The sequence below is a fragment of the Falco punctatus genome, assembly GCF_963210335.1.
Source record: "Falco punctatus genome assembly, chromosome: Z".
NCBI classification, from domain to species: domain Eukaryota; kingdom Metazoa; phylum Chordata; class Aves; order Falconiformes; family Falconidae; genus Falco; species Falco punctatus.
The window spans coordinates 62,945,617-62,958,986 of record NC_137586.1 but is presented as its reverse complement, the minus strand read 5'-3'; the positions used below and the strand labels follow the sequence as shown (position 1 = coordinate 62,958,986).

General features: G+C 40.3%; 1 protein-coding gene across 1 annotated transcript in view; it reads left to right on the top strand.

Annotated features, from left to right (window-relative positions):
* The window catches only part of MCC (MCC regulator of WNT signaling pathway), a 715,741-nt gene that overhangs the window by 11,476 nt on the left and 690,895 nt on the right, over positions 1–13,370 (top strand). The gene's annotated exons all lie outside the window — the stretch shown is intronic.

The following is a 13,370-nucleotide window of genomic DNA, read 5'->3' as shown; positions in this document are numbered from 1 at the left end:
CTTCACATTTCTTTTTCTTCTTAAAATATCCAGGATCAGAGAAACATAAAATACTGTACACAATAACAGAGGTCATCAGGAGATAAATGGACTCTGTGGAGGCCTTGAACTGCTAGCAAGAAGAAAGACTGCATGTTTCAGGGACAGATGAACATGCTGTTCCAGGAGCTCAAGATGACAGACCAGGTCTGTAGGGGCATCAGCATCTACTCTGGGTTTCTGAGCCCCATTCTATTTCTGGTGCTCCTGCTCCCAGATCCCAGTAGGCAGAGCCCCAGCAGCAAATCATCCCCTTGAGTGCCGGTCTTTCTTGAATGACTGACCCAGGGCCCAAAGTAGTTGGACTAGAGCTAACTTCCCTGACACTGGGACACACTAAAGCTAGGGTTGCAGCTAAACAAGAGAAGCTTTTCTATGTAGATGCATTGGCATTGCAGGATATATGTGTCTATAACTTTAAAATTACATTTCTGTAATAAAAATGGGGGCTGATATAGTAGGGGATCACATGGAGATTGACATATCTTTATGACATCTAACCTCCTACCAGTCCCTTTTCCCAAATTCTGCTAATTAATGGATGAACAGGCTCTCAGTAGTTACAGCAGGCTGGCTGGGGGATCCCTAGGCTAGGATGTAAAGAGTGTGGGGTGGCAGCAGTAAGCCTGACTTACTGCCAGAGTCAGTGCTAGGGGCCACAACAATGAACCGCAGTGTGCTTTCAGCCATGGCCAAATGACTCAAGGCAGGAGGTAGTGAATGGTACCGGCCATTCAGATCCCTCTTGGGCTGAGGAACCACAAGCAGGAGAATGGTCCCAGACTGGCTCTAATAGCAGAGAATGGAGTTGAAGAAGACCCCAGTGCACCTCATGTCTTTGATAATCATGTCCCCAAATGCTTCGTGGGACTTGTAGGCCTGCAGAGTGGTAGCACTTGCCGTTGGTGTGCAGATAGGAGCCACACCATGGGAAGGGAATGCCAGCAACTGCCCCTGTGCAGTAGGGGAGGTCCTGCTGTACATTGTTGATCAAGGATCTTTTCGGACTTACCTAGCTCATACTGGTTGCCTGATGAGACCTGGAGGTGATAAGACTCTGTTGCACAGCAGCACAAACAACGCTTCCTCCTCCGGTAAGGGATGCTGGAAAATGACTTGCCAATCCTTGTTCTCAAAGACCAGCTCTTTAGGAAGAGTTCTGAAGACTTCCCTCCAGTTTATGAAGTTTGCTATCCATAGTTGATCATTGAGTACTGCCTGATACCAGTAGTGGGACCTGATCCCACAATTGTAAGATCTTGTCTCCACCATGAGAATACTAGTAAGGGCACCCTTTGTCACCTCTCTTGCATGGTAATATCAGTAGCATCATCGTGTTTTCCACACTTCTGACAGCAGTCTGGTCCAAATTCTGGAGCTCCCAGACAAGCTGCTTAGAACAAATTGAGTGAGGGATGGTCCCACTGTCCGGACATGAGCCAGCAATGTGGCCAAAAATAGTGGCCAACTGTATCCTGGGCTGCATCAAAAGAAGCATGGCCAGCAAGCCAAGGAAGGAGATTCTGCCCTTTTACTCCACACTGGTGAGACCCCACCTGGAGCACTGCATTGAGCTCTGAAGTCCTCATTACAATAAAGACATGGACCTGTTGGAGCACGTCCAGAGGAGGGCCACAAAAATGATCAGAGGGGTGGAACACCTCTCTTGTGAGGAAAGGCTGAGAGAGTTGAGGTCATTTAGCCTGGAAGAGAGAAGACTCTGGGGACACCTTACTGTGGCCTTTCAATACTTAAAGGGAGCTTATAAGGAAGATGGGGACAGACAATTTAGTAGGGTCTGTAGTGATAGGACAAGGGGTAATGGCTTTAAACTAAAAGAGGGTGGATTCAGACTAGATATAAAAGATTTTTTTTTACAATGAGGATGGTGAAACACTGGAACAGGTTGCCCAGATTGCTTGTAGATACCACATTCCTGGAAACATTCAAGGTTAGGCTGGATGGGTCTTTGAGCAACCTGATCTAGTTGAAGATGTCCCTGCTCATTGCAAGGAAGTTGGATGAGATGACCTTCAAAGGTCCCTTCCAACCCAAACTATTCCGTGATCCTATGATTCTATGCAAAGTTCTTAAAGCCATATAGACATAGGCAGGACTAAGTTGACTTTGGAACATTCAGAACTTCATCTCAGTACATAAAAATCATAATTCTGAATGTGTAGGCAGACTTCAAAGGCATTTTCCCTTGCTATTTTTTTTCTTTTTTTTTTTTTTTTTTTGTGTGTGTGTGTGTCTGCATTTAGAACATGTTTCCTTTGATTAGGTGAGCTGTGTAGAAAAGAAATGCTGGATGTCCTCAGAGGCAGGTTATTCATGCCTCTTATCCACAAAGTTGGCAACTTCCTTCAGCATGCTGAGCCTCACAGATCCAGTTAAGTAGGAACCCTAGCCTGATTCTAAATGCAGAGCTCCTAGATGCCACATTTATTTGTAATAATCTTGCTCAAATGTTTTCTCCATTTGTTTTCTAATAAACATCTGTAACATACTTTATACAAATAGCAGTTATTGCTTTTACTTCACATGATGTGCTCATGCACGTTAACCGTATTTAGTAAAAAGTCTTCATGGAATGTGTTTTAGTATTCTTTAAAGCCTTGCTTGTGTCATGGCACGCCTTTCAGATCAGGGTTTCCACCCAGAAAATTGATGTCAAGTGAACTGGAGGATCTGGGGAATGTCATCTTAGGGTTGTAGAAGTGGAATATCAGCATTAAAATGGTAAAATGCATTGTGTGCTGTAAAGCATCGTTTCTTCCTAAGGAAGCAAGTAACGAAAGATGGTTAGACCTGAAGACTAAATCAATTTAAAAATGCAATAAAACACTGAAATAAAAGAAGAGTTGACACATCTCTCTGACAGTTCTATCATATTTCATCTTCAGCTAAAGTTTTAAAATATGTTTTGCTTGTGAAACAGGCCCAGGGCCATGGCTCTCAACAACGCATCCCTTTAATTAGATATTATCTGTGTGGGCATAATATGCTGTAATGGCTTTGACAAGTGGACTTTTCTCAGATCCATATAGGTAATGAAGATGTTGATAAGTAATAGAGATAACTTAGAATTACGTAAGTTTTTACTTTAAATAGAATTATTTGAAGAGTCAGTTGCTTGAGCACATTTCTTCTTATGTTTTGAAAGTGTTCAATAGAACGTACTGTTTTATATCCTGGACCCTAGGTCCTGAACTGGTATCAACTCCTTTGCTTTAGTTTGGTTTGTATCTGTTTTCACCATATGGAAGAATTGGCTCTTGATATGTATTTGAGGAACAATGGATAACAGATTTTTACCTTTATTTCATCCGGAATTTAAAAATTAATAATAATTCTACTTTTTGTTACAACTTGTGTGCACAGTTTCAAGGACTGTATTGACACTATTCCACTAAAGCAGATGTTATAGAGTAATCAAATGCTGAGTATCTTTTTGACCGAGATGTGAAATATTTAGTATAAAATGAAAAAAAACAAAGTTCAGTTTGCTCTCAAGGTTCAGCTGAAACATAAACCACCTAATTATATTTGAAATCCCAAAGACCTCAGAAAACATTTTCTATTAAGATCTCTCACATTGTTTTGCAGACTCATGAGATATGAACATTTAGTTGTTTATCTTGCCCTGACTTTTGAGTTTTCCTTTTCAATGCAGCTGTTTGTTTCACTAGATAAGTCTACAGAAAACAGATAAGTCTGTCTAGGCCAATGGGATCAGTCATAAAAATCAAAATGAATGCTATTATGCTATAAAATGAAAGGATGCAAAAAAACCCAAACACCAAACCAAACAATACACATACCAATCTGTTACAAGGCAAAAAAACCAAGCTGGATTTAATAGTCTATGAGTATCAACAGAATAGACTAATTGTACTACACAGTGAAGTATTAGAAAGATGAATGCAAAGGTACAGAAAAAAATTCATTCTTAAAAGTAAGGTGTTTAAATTTGAGCAGGTTTTGTAATGGGTAAATCTTCAAAAGTTTACAAGTTGCAAATTTTCTGTAACTAAAGAAAGGCTCATCTTTATGCAAAATATTTTGGAAATTGTGGAACAATTCTTCTGTTTCCTTTATCTACTTATGAACTCATGTTAGGAACCTTGCCCTCTTCCTCCCATTGCCCTCAGGAGCAGCTCAGCAGAATCATGCATGTTTGTAAGTGTTCTTCTCTGTTTGCTTTCTAGAAAAAAAAAAGAGAAATAAAGTCTAAAATTATTTTGTACCAGCTGTAGCAATTCTGAAAACCTTTGTAACCTAAAGCATTTTCTTCCATGTGTGAAAACGGTTAACAGCTACTCCCTGTAGCTAACAGCAGTCTAAGCTTTGGAGCAGAATATTAAGCAGTGGTATCTCATTGTGGAATACGAATCTTTTCAGCCCACAAAGCTGTCACTTTATTTGTCACTTGTTGTGTACCCTACACAACATCTGCAACTGTAAGCACATGCAGAGGTGTCAAAATGGCCTTGCGGTTACAAATGGTGATTTATTTTTCTCTTAATGAAGAAAAGAATGAACAATCTCTTACAAAACCCCAAGCTGGGGAACACAAAAAGTAAAATCTGAGTTACCCTACATTGTACATGAGCTGTGTTTTCCCATGATCTCACTCCAGCCACTGCAGGGAACCACCATGCAGTGCTGGTGTTCACGTTCTTTCAGGAGTCCATTGCAGGGGACAGAAATGTGTTGACTTCTGCATCCCGGCATTTTCTAAGCTGTTCTAAGAAAGCAAGTCTTCACCACTCTCTGGACAGACAATAAATGAGCTAACATAAAGACATCATGTTGATTATTTTTTCCCTCATTTTTATTATTTTCTGTTTCATTGCTCTTTCTTGAAAGGAAGGTGGGGTGGTAAGAGCACCAAGTTAAAGTTAATTTTAAAGGACCTTTTGCCACGATGCTATGCAGTGTAGAAGTATCAGGCCTGTTAAACTCCTGGAACACTTTCAACTATTTGTCAGGCTGGTCTCCTATTAGGTCACCCCTGAGTAAACTGAGAGGCAAAAGTGGCATCCAACCGGCTCCAGGAAAATGGTGAAAACAGCTTGATTTACTTTTCCCTATCCTATACACCAAATGAAGACTGGCTGAGCCAGGCTTCAGAGTCTGTCCTGTTGTGGAAGGCAACTGTCAGCTGTGGCTTCTGAAATGCCTTTGAAGTGTTTCTTGAGTAGATTTAATCCAATGTCAGGCAAGGTTTACAAAGACAAAGCATGATACTACTACCTTTGTTGCTGCGTGTGAAGATTTGACCTGGTTTCACAATAGCCACAACCCATTATCAGACAGCTCCTTTGGAGTTATCTTTGATTTTTCTTCATGCATGAATCTGATTGCTAAGCTTACAAGTCTCACTAAGAAAAACTTCTTGCTATGAAAACTAAAAGGCATCAGAATACCTCAAAACAGAAAAAAATCCTGATAGTTTCCTTTCTTCTGTGAATTCAGCAAGAAAAATGAAGGTTAATATAAAAAACTGCAGTGTTACCATTTTCTAGGAAGCAGAAAGAAGTGTTGAATATAACCTGATAGAATGAGAACAAAGTCAGTAAATAATTTCTTTGTTATTATTGAGTTTAAAGGTGGAGTTAATTGCTTTACTAAGACAGTCAAACAAATCATAATGAGCAATATATTCATCTAGTTGTGTTTCACGTACTGCTTATGAAATATTTGGAAGGGGATCCTGAAATTGAAAAATGCTGGGTTTTTTTCAAAATCATTGACATAATACATTTACTATAACTTCTTATCCCATGATTTAGTATAAGCATCTCAGAATTTTCTGTGTTTTGTTACAATGCAGAGTGAGACTTCACTAAGATGCAGAATGTTCTCTAACAGTCTGGACTACTTCCATTTTTTTCCCCTTGGTGAAATTTTTGACCAGTTTTTTTCATTATTTGGTTGCTTTCTTCCAACTAGCAGTAGAGATGAGTCTTTCTTAAATGAAAATGACACGGCTCCAAATAATAATATTACAAAGGAATCACAAAGATTGGGAAGGTATTTAAGAAATGAGAAAAACTTTTATCTTTACAATAAATTATGTTAAATGGATAGCCTATTTCTCTTAGGAGGCTGGAGGTTATCAGTAGGGACAAGTAGGCTTGGAGGTTATCAGTAGGGATAACTATGTCAACTGAGAGATATCAAAAGAGAAGGATGCACCAACATGGCTGACAACGAGGTCCAGGGGATTGGGTACAGCACTTGGTGATGAGATTATCACAACATTTCATTGTTATTTCACTCCCTGGCTCTTTTGAACCATTCAAATGGAGTCGTTCAAAGATACATCTCTTCTAGGGGTAGTAAGCTCTAAAGCAGCATCAACATTAGTTTTAACACCACTTGCCACTTGGCTTTAGCACCACTGACCGGTGCTTCTTCCTCTTTTATTATGTATATACATAATGGGAGATGTAGAGCAACCTAAAGGTAAGCAGTCAGAGCTTTGATTTTCACTGAACCTTGGTGTTAGCCCCACTGTACAACCTTGCTTCTGGTGCCTTTTTTGTAACACTTTTATATTTATGGGTAAGAAGTGCTGTGTAAGTGCTAAATGTTGATTAATTACTATTATTACAAACAGTGCAAGGTTGGCTTGCTGGGGGTGTTTGGTGTGAAGGCCCTAATCACAAGTAATGAGAGATCAGTGTGAAATTATATCAGTTCCTGTAGAATGCTGTACATACAGAAAATGCTTTATTTTTCCCCTCCTAAAAAACTGGTTGCTTTGTGTTACTGCTTAACATCCTGTAACTGCATTGGTTGCAAAGGAGGAAAAATAAGTTGGTGTGTAAGGGTACATTTAGAAAGTGCCTATGTGAAGTTGTGACAACAGAGGAAAGTAGAAGGAAACCCAAGGGTGGCATATTCCCTTCTCAGAGAGCTCGAGTTTCCTTTGTCTAAGTTAACATCATTAACATTAATAGGAGTTACACATGCTCATAGTGCAAAGAGGCTAGCATCCCAATCGCATAATACTACAGAGCAAATGCAATTAATGACTCTGCAGTGTAACATGCCGGTACCTACTCATGTATTGAATTGGAATTGAATTCCAAATGGCAAGAAATAAGAAAATTTTTGTTATTTACAGAGTTGCAATCCTGTGGTCATCCGAAGAAAGGTGCAAAATAGAGAAGGAAAAGAGACTTATAATTGAAGGAGTTATATACACATACAAATAGTTTATTACAGAATCTTTTCATAAAACATAGAATTGTGCTAAATTTATTTATTATGACTGTCTTCCCTACTTCCTCTATGATTGCAGGTTTTTTATAGATCTGTCATGGTTTAACCCTGGCCAGTGACTAAGCCCCACGCAGCTGCACGCTCACTCGCCCCACCAGGAAGGATGGGGGAGAGGATCAGAAGACTAAAAGTGGGAAAACTCAAGGGCTGAGATAAGGACAGTTTAACAGGTAAAGGAAAAGCCACGCACGCAAGCAAAGCAAAACAAGGAATTCATTCATCATTTCCCATGGGCAGGCAGGTTTCCAGCCATTCCCAGGGAAGTAGGGCTCCATCATGTGTAGGTTACTTGGGAAGACAAACACCATAATGCCAAAAGTCCCCCCTTCCCTTCTCCTTCCCCCAGTTTATATACTCAGCATGACACTCCATGGTGTGGAATATCCCTTTGGGTAGTTCGGGCCAGCTGTCCCGGCTGTGTCCCCTCCCAGCTCCCCGTGCCCCCCCAGCCCTCTCGCTGGCCGGGCCTGAGACCCTGAGAAGTCCCTGACTGAGTATAGACACCACCCGGGCACAGCCAAACCCACCCGTGTGCTGTCAGCATTGCTCGCACAGCACAGCCACAGCACAGCTGCACCCGCTGCGGAGAAGGAAGTTATCTGCACCCCAGCTAGAACCAGGACAACATCATTCTGATAAGGAGCTGTTTTCTTCAGATAATATCTAGACTGTGACTGTCAGAGCAACAGCTGAAGGTGAGACCTTGCAGAAATTACGATAATTAGCACTGCTGGGCTCTGTCAGCATAGGCTAAAACATGATAATCTGCTGATGCAGAGCTCCCAGTACTAAACTTTAAGAGTATGAACATACTACAGAAAACAGTGTATTTTAAAATGCCTGGTTTGAGTTTGAAAAGGCTGTGAAGAAATAAATGTGTAAGCTTTCAGACAAGAACACTACCAAAAAACCTCTTAAGGCTTATTACATATGCCAGAAAATACAAGCAAATAAAGTACAAGAGTAGATGCTGATGTTAAAGAAAAAAAATGTTCCCTTAGAGCAAAGTATGCATAGATTTTTTTTGGTACCAACTGAAAAAAGAATAATCTCAGTACTTTTTTGTTACTGTGCTCACTTCCCTGTAATTTTACATATTGGATTTTACGTTAGAGCTTGTGTGCTTGGCATAGGGAAGTCTAATAATGAATTAATGGGCATGCCTGCAAGTATTTTGCAGGGGAGTATGCATTGAAATTCACAAATGTACATTCTCATTACCTCTATTATTGTATGTTTTTAGGAAACTTTGTTGAACACCCACACCAAAGAGAGCCTGCATATTTTATTTCCCATATTCAGTACTGCTTGAGTGGCACCAGTGAAGAACTAGTTCTCAAAAGTTATGAATATTCCTATCATATTCCTATCTTTAGAAGTAGATGTTAGCATCACTGGGAACTTTTACATATAGACTGTAAAGGCAGAACAACAAACTCAACCTGATTTGTCATCCTGACAGCTGCTGTTGGCTCCTGAGAAGCACAGTGTGCCCACCATGTTCGCGGAGAGCAGGGTGTTACTAGGACAAAGCCTGTCCCACTCTGACCTTGTCACACAGGTAGTCCATCATTTTTTGCAGTGGAGCAAGGAACCTTCTTAAAATTTCAAGGAGAAGGGAAATACCAGCCCCATATCTGCTCTTTTTTCCTATTTTTTCCCCCTTGAAAATCATTTATGGATAGCAGATGAGGGCTAAACCACAGGCTATAGTACAGCTACAAGTTATTGATTTCCTTTTCCCAGATAACAGTGATCCTGATGTATCCCAAAAGGGAAACCCAGAGGTTTGTGTGACATCTTGGGCATCTCAGAAACAAATTTAACAGTCCTTGGTGCTTAAGCAGGCAAATTGAAATTTTTGTTAATGGCTTTGTTTGAGTAGGAGAAAGTATTGGTAATTATCCATTGGTCCTTTAGATTTTAGTAGCAGTGCTCCTGCACTATGAATTAAAGGTGACAGGAGGTTCCATGCAGGTGTCTGCAGAGACATGTTACTTTCTCTCCCTTTACTGTGTTTCCTTCCATTTCAAGTTGATTTGGTAGGAGGCTGAAGAGGGATAAGGGTGTTTGGTTAAGGAGACAAGAAGACACCACATATTTAGACCAATACAAAACTTTAAAAGAAATTGTTACACAATTGCTGCAACTAGAGTTTTCATTCCAGTCATATGGAGGAACATTTTGTGTTATCCCAGACTTTTCTACCCTGCAAATTCTGTCCTTTCTGCTAGGATTCATGCACGTTCTTACGCTCCATACTGAAGCTAGCAACTCCTATGTTTCATTATAGATCCCTTTTTCTTTCTTAAGAAAATGAAGCTTCACAAATGTGGCATCCAGTTTTCATTTGTGGTTCTTTCCCCCAGTCTTTTTTTGTCACTGAACCATTTCTGCTATGTTGTGCTGCTAGTTCCAATCTTTCTTACATCAAGGTTTATTCTTCTTGATCACAGTCCATAGTGTTTTTTCTGGCCGGATTTTTGTCATCAGTTTATCATCACTACAGACTGCTATGAACGTGTACTTTGATTACAGAACTGCTTGCTATTTGCCATGCAGCCTCTCTAAACATGGTTTCTCGATATTATTTCCTTTCAGAAATAAACATTTACTTGGTGTGCACCCCCTTCTCTTGTGTTATAAAAGGGCTTCTTGTACAGTAGATGATTCACTCAGTGCTTCACTGTACCATTTCTGTTGCATTTTCCCCTTGTTAAGCTTATGGAGCCATTCTGATATTGCTTAAACAGATTTTTCTGTTATAGGTAATTGATGCTTGAAGTGCCATGCTGATGCATAGTGCTGAAACATACTTTTCACTGTGGCTTCTTAAAATTGTCATAAGGAATAAAAGAATTAATATTTATGATACTAAAAATCCAATTCTGAACAGTGTATTCAGAAATCTAATTTGGCCCAGTACGTTTACTAGGGAATGGCCTGGGGCTGAAGAGTTATGATCTGAAAATTTAATTTGGAGACATTGCTAAGGGTATGTTTAATCTCTGTCTAACTGCAAAGCTTTCTCACATAAAAATTGCTTTGATTTTATTAGGCAGATGATGACAATAGCTGAGGTCAGCAGAGGTAGCAACTGGATGCCTATGGCAAGAAAGCATGATCTAATTCCTTCCCCAAGGAACTGCGGCAATACGGTCTGCAGGCCAATCACCTTGATTGGTGCGAGCATTCTTCCGAGCACAAGAGGAATTTTGAAATACTAGGGGCTAGAGGCAAGGAGGAAGAGGATTAGAAGATTAGCAGTCTTCACATGAGGACAAGCAATTATTCTGTAGGGACCTGGTGATCAAATGTTCCTCTGGACATGCTGAATTAATCTAATCCTGAAATAGTACTGCACCCAGGTGAGTAGATGAAATGTGTTAAGCAAACTCTTCCTTTTGCTTTGCTCCGTTTGTCTCTTTTTAAAAGGGATTTTGTCTATGGATGAAATAGCATAATGCAGGTACAATAGGCCCTCCAATTGCAGAGTTCTTTCCTAATAGAAGTTAAGGCAAGAAGTTTGTGCATGGCTCAAAACCATACCAATTGATTTCATTAGAAGGCAGGAGTACCCAAACAAAAGGGCTACCCAAAGGAAAGCTCTTGCAGGCAGACAGCTTAGGAAGGAGGGACTATATAACTCAAAAGAGAACTATGAGCCAAGGAGGTGTAGGTAATAAAGTTATTATCTAAAAGCTGAACACCACTGTGTCTTCTTTTGGCTACATTTGAAATGAAATCTGGTGTGACCTGCTCATTCCTTTAAAAGGCTCCTGTCTTTTTGGTAAGTGTGTAGTCAGGAGATCTGAAATGGATGGAGGTATCCAAGCTCCTGAGGGAGATGGAAGCCCAGGCTGATGCCAGTCTGTGAGTGCTCTCCATTGCTTACCTGTGGGACACTCCTAACGTGGTCTTTTCACTGCTCTGAAGTGCTAACTGTCCTGGCAAGCTGTATGGAGAACCGACTCTGGGTACCAGTCTCCAGTCATGAGAGGACTTTTGAGCTTTATCAGATGTGCTCAGCAGCACTCGCCCTCTCAGAGTACATCAGGAACAGCTGGTCCACACTTACCCTTAGTCAGACACAGACCTGGGCTGATGGGGGAAGTTTGGCCAGCCTGGGCATGGAAGTAATGAAAACAGCAGAGAGCTGCCCAGGATTAGATTTAAAACTGTGTCAGAGAAATGGTTGGTCTGAACCCACAGCCCAAGAAGAAATGTTGAGGAGCAGCCCATGGGCTCATGCAAGAGGAGATTTTAACTTCTGCCAGCCCATTGCTGGTTGCGCTTGCCCGGCCTGGTTTGGAAGCTGGGTAGCTCATCTGGCTTGCTGAGAGACAGAGCATGTGTCACAGTCACAGTACATTAGCATATATTCAGTCATTAGTGTAACTACACAGCTTCTGCACAAGAGCCGACTTCAATCCGGCCAGCCTGGGTGCAAGTGGAATAGAAGTTCTGCCTGCACTTGACTATTACCAGACCTATTTCTAAACAGCTGCATATAACAAGTGGAAGACAAAGGAGGCTGAAAGGTGATCAGGGAAGCAGTGAAAATAACAGTGAATATAAAGAGCCTGTAAAACAGAAGTAATCATAGCTCTCCAGTTTGTTAGTTTGCATTGTCTTTTGCTAGGGATTGTGTTTAACGTTTCTGTGAAATGATTTACATATAAACTCTGAATGACTGGGCCATTCCTATCTAGTGTTTTCCATGAGAAATACAGTTTGGTTCATTATGAAGTTACTTGGTGAAAATGTTTTTTTTCCTGGAAATTAACTATTTCCCCTCAGAACCCAGAAGAGTTTTTGACAATGGCAGTATGAAAATGATTCTTACACCTTTTGAAAGAATAAAGTGAGGAAGAAATGTCTTTTGAGCCTTGGATATTCATGTAGTCTTTAGACAGGGTCTAACCCATCACTTAAAGTGCTACCAGACTGAGATACTGCTAGTAAAAAGAAGTTTTGTACAATTGAATACATGCTATCACAAAGCAGTTGGAAAGCAGCCAGGCTTAATCACTAATCATTTGGTAAAAGTTCTTTTATTATTCACTTTCCTTCCACTGCCCCTCTGTAGCTGAATGTGCCGACATGCAGTCAGCAGATCTGTACAGTTCTACTGCATCATTACTTAGTCTTACACTCAATATCCATGTCAACAGCACAATTCAGCAACTACACGTTGTTATTTATGTTAAGATGCTGCATTACTTGCTAACACACACATATTGGAAATAGGTATACCTCTGAGTACGGTTTAGACGATATTGTTCACGGCAATTCACATTTTCATTTGGAAGTTTAAGAGTTTGGGTATCTCAGAAGTAGTTTTCTTGATTCCCTAGTTTCTTTTATAACAGTCTTTATTTTTCCCATCCTCAGATTTACATCTCTGTCATCAGGCTCTCCTTTTAAAATAAATTCTTAAAAATGGTATAGCTGCAGAGATCATTAGAGCAGATGTCCTTATTTAAAGCTAAGCGGGTATCCTCAAATGTGTTTTGGTATTTCTGCTATATACACCATGACAGATAACTGCATGAGTTGCATTCATGATGCAGAAGTAACACCCTGTGTTAAATACTACCCTCTGCTTCCAGTGGAATGGTGAAAGAGTCAATACACTCACAAAACCAGTAGGTAGATTTATCCTCACTTATTTCTCCTCGGGTGCCCACTATTACTACTTTTTTGTTTTGTTTTGTTTCTTGCCAGCAGATAGGAAATCCCTGCATAGACAGTGGAAGCCCTTTCTGAATTTTTCCCTTCTTCCTTTACCTCCAGCTGAGAGGACACGTTGCTGTCAGGTAGCCTCTCATCAGCTATTGTGGGACAGTAAATAACCATATGGACATTCATAGGACAGGCACATTAAGCAGCAGGGAAGATTTCTGAAACAGCAGATTATTGTATGAGTACCCAATAAGAAGATTATTATTTTGTTTTACAAGGAATATTTTTCTTACTGTTTCTGTCTCATTTCTACCATGAGGCTGTCTGTACAGAAAGCCTTTACAATAAGT